This window comes from Tupaia chinensis, unplaced genomic scaffold, assembly GCF_000334495.1.
Source record: "Tupaia chinensis unplaced genomic scaffold, TupChi_1.0 Scaffold144814_1, whole genome shotgun sequence".
Classification (NCBI taxonomy): domain Eukaryota; kingdom Metazoa; phylum Chordata; class Mammalia; order Scandentia; family Tupaiidae; genus Tupaia; species Tupaia belangeri.
The window spans coordinates 350,862-355,498 of NW_006204675.1; the positions used below are offsets into that span (position 1 = coordinate 350,862).

Here is a 4,637-nt window from a genome sequence, read left to right on the forward strand (position 1 = left end):
TTTTCCTTGGTAATTTTCCTTTACACCCTTTTATTTATTTATTTATTTATTTATTTTTTAAAAAGGCCCAGTATTTCTCTGGCTCTTACCTCCACCTATTTTCTTGTTAATTTTTGCTCTGCTCCTCCCTTCCAGGCAGAAGAACCGATGGGCCTTCAGGGTAAGATTCAACATGGCTAGAGTGAACTAGATTTTTAAGGAAATGAAGATTTCCTACTAATAATTTTACCTCCAACAAATGAGCTAGCGGCAAAAGAAGCCACGGGCCTTCAGGACAAGGTTCAATATGGCTAAAGGGAAAATGATTTTTAAGGGATTGAAGATTTCTACTAATAATTCAGCCTCCAACAAATGAGATAGCGGGAGGGAGTCCCCCTCTGTATCCCCTGCCTTCTCTCTCTGTCTCTCGGTTCCTGTCTCCCCCGCTTCTGTCTTCCCTTTTTTTTTTGTAGTACTTTTTCCTTTTTACCCCTTTTTTTTTTTTAATAAAAAAACCTTTTTTCTCTGGCTCTCACCTCCACTATTTTCTTGTTAATTTTCTCTCTGCCCATCCCATCCACACAGAAGAAGTCCGGGGCCTTCATTACAAGGTTCCAAATGGCTACAGTGAACTTGAATGAAGATTTTCTACTAATAATTCAGCCACCAACAAACGAGCTAGCGGTAGGGAGCACCCCTCTGCATGCCCAACCTTGTCTCTCTGTCTCTCGGTTCCTGTCTCTCCCTGTTTTGGCTTCCCTTTTTTCCTTGGTAATTTTCCTTTACACCCTTTTATTTATTTATTTATTTATTTCAAAAAAAGGCCCAGTATTTCTCTCGCTCTTACCTCCACCTATTTTCTTGTTAATGTTTGCTCTGCTCCTCACATCCAGGCAGAAGAACCGATGGGCCTTCAGGACAAGGTTCCACATGGCTAGAGTGAACTAGATTTTTAATGGAATGAAGATTCTCAGGTAGCTGCAGTAGAAGCCACGGGTCTTCAGGACAAGGATCCACATGGCTACAGTGAAGTAGATTTTTAAGGGAATGATGATTTTCTACTAGTAATTCTGCCTTCAGCATATGAGCTAGCGGCAGAAGCCGCCACAGGCCTTCAGGACAAGGTTCCAATTGGTTACAATGAACTAGATTTTTAAGGGATTGAAGATTTTCTACTAATAATTCAGCCTCCAACAAACGAGATAGCAGGAGGGAGCCCCCATCTGCACCCTCAGCCTTCTCTCTGTTTCTCGGTTTATAAGACCCCCGACCTGTAAGTCGGTGGACCCTACAGTCTGAGAGATATTGCAGCGACCCCAACAACCACAAGAGTCAGACCTTGCTGTAAAATACAGGAGGTTTTTTATTTGCTAGCATGCTAGGACTCCACTCCTAGTCATAACAGACCCAGCAGGGAGCAGAGCCCCGAGCGGAGGGGCTATTTTGGTTATATAGGCAAATGCAGGGAGGAAGAGAAAGGGATAGGGAATGATTTATGTGGGATAGGGGCTGCGGGTCAAGGGAATGAGGGTCCCAACCATCATGTTTTCTTTATTGTCCATCTTCCTGTTTCTGTAGGTGGTGATGTTGCAGCTGTTGTACAAGGCCAGGATTAGATCTTCAGGGTGGTCGGTGTCTAGCCCGTCCTGTTCTTTGAAGAGCTATTCAGAGGCATTCCATGATATCTAGTTCTTTTTATATGGGTCATATATTTGGCTTATCTGGTTTCTTCACATGGGCCAGAATGCAGGAAGATAAACAACAATTGAGTAACCCTTTTCTGCCGGGGAAGAGTTTTGACTCTTAATAACGCAAGCATATGTACAGAAGCGAGAATACAGAAGCGAGAAAGCATGTAGTTAGGTTACTTGCAGTTACATTTTATTCTATCATTCCAAGCGAGAATACAGAAGCGAGAAAGCATGTAGTTAGGTTACTTGCAGTTACATTTTATTCTATCATTCCAAGCGAGAATACAGAAGCGAGAAAGCATGTAGTTAGGTTACTTGCAGTTACATTTTATTCTATCATTCCACCCTTTTTATTTGTGGTAGAGGTTTAAATCTTAAAACCTCAGATGGCCCGGGGAGCTGAATATTGGTGTTGGAGCATGAGGATTTGAACTGAACTAACCCATTTGTGAACAAAGGTGATCAATCGGTTCAGGATACAGGGACCTAGAGTTAGGATGAGAAAGAGTATTATCAAGGGGCCTATTAACGTAGATATCAGAGTAGTGAACCAGGGGGAGTGATTATACCAATTTTCGAACCAGCCTTGTTGGGCCTCCCGGTCGCAGCGTCGGTGGTCAAGACGTTCCCGAAGCTTAGATATAGTATCCGCTACAACCCCTGAGTGATCAGTATAAAAACAACATTGTTCGTTAAGAGCAGCACATAGTCCTCCTTCCTTTAGGAATAGAAGGTCGAGGCCCTGCCTGTTTTGTAAGACTACTTCAGAAAGGGAGGTTAAGGATTCCTGTAATTTAGTTATAGACCCCTCTATAGCCCAGAGGTCCTCATCAATTGCAGTTTGAAGACTATTAAAATACTGTGGCGTCTGTATTAGAGCTGCTGTTCCTGTCCCGATGCCCACAGAGACTCCTAAACCTAACAAAACTGCTAGAGTTAAGGAAATTGGTTCTCTTTTGTATCTAAGAAGTGTGCCAGTAAATAGGGTCTCAAAAGAGTTACTATCATAGTACAGAACGCGGGGAAGGACACGGACTAATATGCAATAGTCTAGGTTTGGGTCAAAAATTGAGGAGGAGAGGCAGGGAGTTAATCCAGTATTACAAGCCCACCAGGTCCCGGGAGGCGGGACGAGATAGGTGTGAGCAGGAGGCCTGGCCAAGATGGTGATGTTACATAGGTGCTGCCTACGCAGAGGCACGTTTCCCAGGCAGGTGCCTCGTCTGGATATCGTTGTGAGGGTGAGAGTGGAGTTCCAGACACAGGCATGGGAAGTAGGTGAAACAGAGTAAGCACCCAATGTGGCTATACCCTCATAGTAAGGTGGGTTTGTTGGAAGGCATAGCCAACAGGAGTCTGTGAGGCTCAGGTTAGAAGCATTCAGGGCTGTGTAAGCCCCTCTGACTAGATTAAGTATTCTAATATTTGTATCCTGAGGATCCCACAGAGGTGTCTGCTGTTGAAAGCCTTTAGGCCACTGGGATTCACCATGGGGCCTGAGAGAGGGAGTGGCCACCGTAGGGGGCGCCTGCTCGGGTCCTTGAAGGCAGGCGCTAACCACAGGAGCCTGGGTACGCAACCTGATCATGAGAGTTACTCCGGGGTCATGTCCCTGAACGTACAGGAAGAGTCCCCATGTCTTATCCCTAATCCAATCACGGCGGGCTTTTCCTTGGGCAGTGAATTCTATCCGTAATGGATTACACCAGTGTGTATAGCAGAGGGATGGGGAAGACTGATTAAACGAGATAGTGATGGAATCCCAAATAGAGGAGGGCTTCCAAGCAGTAGTCCCAGTGGTCTCACAACCCCAAGATTTACAGAATAAGTATTCTATGCCTCCACACCATTTTTCCAGCTCAAGTGTTCGGTCATTTTTGGGGCAAGCATAGAGAGCTGTAGTCAATAGGAATCGGTGTTGATTCGGGCTTGCGCACCCATGGGAATGAGAGCCTAAGGGGTTATCTATATTGCCGATAGATAAGGTCCGCTGGGGAAGGTATGTCAATCCCCGCATATTGCCATAAGGGCTATGTGGACACACTGCCAGAGCACAGTATTCAGGATGTAACGTAGGCCACCAAGTCCAGAGGGGTCTCATCTCGGTTATTGAGTACACTACCACCCCCGAGTGAGAAACGACCTCTCAGGTGAGTGACTGAGGAGCGTGGGAGTTGTATAAATCAACAGTACTTATCCGGGGCAGCATCATCAGGCAGAACAGGACGGTCTCGACGAACACAAAGCTTGAGTGGATGGTCATGTCTCTCCACTGTCCAGGTCGAGTCCGGTGCCGGCGCTGGTTTGGCATGGGAAGCATGTATCCAGGAGGAGACGCCATCTACTTTTAGCGCGGTGGGGGTCGTCAGCAATACCAGGAAGGGTCCCTTCCACCTCGGCTCCAAGTTGGCAGTCTGGTGCCTGCGAACATACACATAGTCCCCAACCTGGAATTGATGGGGGATCTGAGTTTTGCCGGGCTTATAGGCCTCCGCCAGCTGGCTCCAGACCTCCTCCTGTACAACTTCAAGAGCTTTTAGTCTAGCATAGAAAGATTGAGAAGAGTGTGAGCTGAAAGAAGGGAAGTGCAGAGCAGTAAGTGGGGGTGGAGCCCCATACAGAATTTCAAAAGGGGTTAAGTTAAGGGGTCCTGGGGTATTTCGTGCTCGGAACAAGGTGAAGGGAAGGAGGACTGTCCCGTCTTTTATGCCAGTTTCTAAGGTCAATTTGGTCATGGCCTCTTTTAGTGTCCTATTCATACGTTCTACCTGCCCTGAGCTCTGGGGCCTGTATGCACAGTGTAAATTCCAATTGGACCCCAGGACCTTGGCCAAACCCTGACTTACGTGAGCGACAAAGGCTGGGTCATTATCAGACCCAATAGTGTGTGATACCCCAAACTGGGGAAAGATTTCTTCCAATATTATTTTGGCAACTACATGAGCAGTCTCTTTTTTAGTAGGGAAA

The 4,637-nt window shown here is 46.2% G+C and overlaps 1 pseudogene; it reads right to left on the bottom strand.

Annotated features, from left to right (window-relative positions):
• Positions 1 to 3,853: 3,853 nt before the first annotated feature.
• LOC102496844 (uncharacterized) overlaps positions 3,854 to 4,637 on the bottom strand; it is a 5,216-nt pseudogene continuing 4,432 nt past the window's right edge.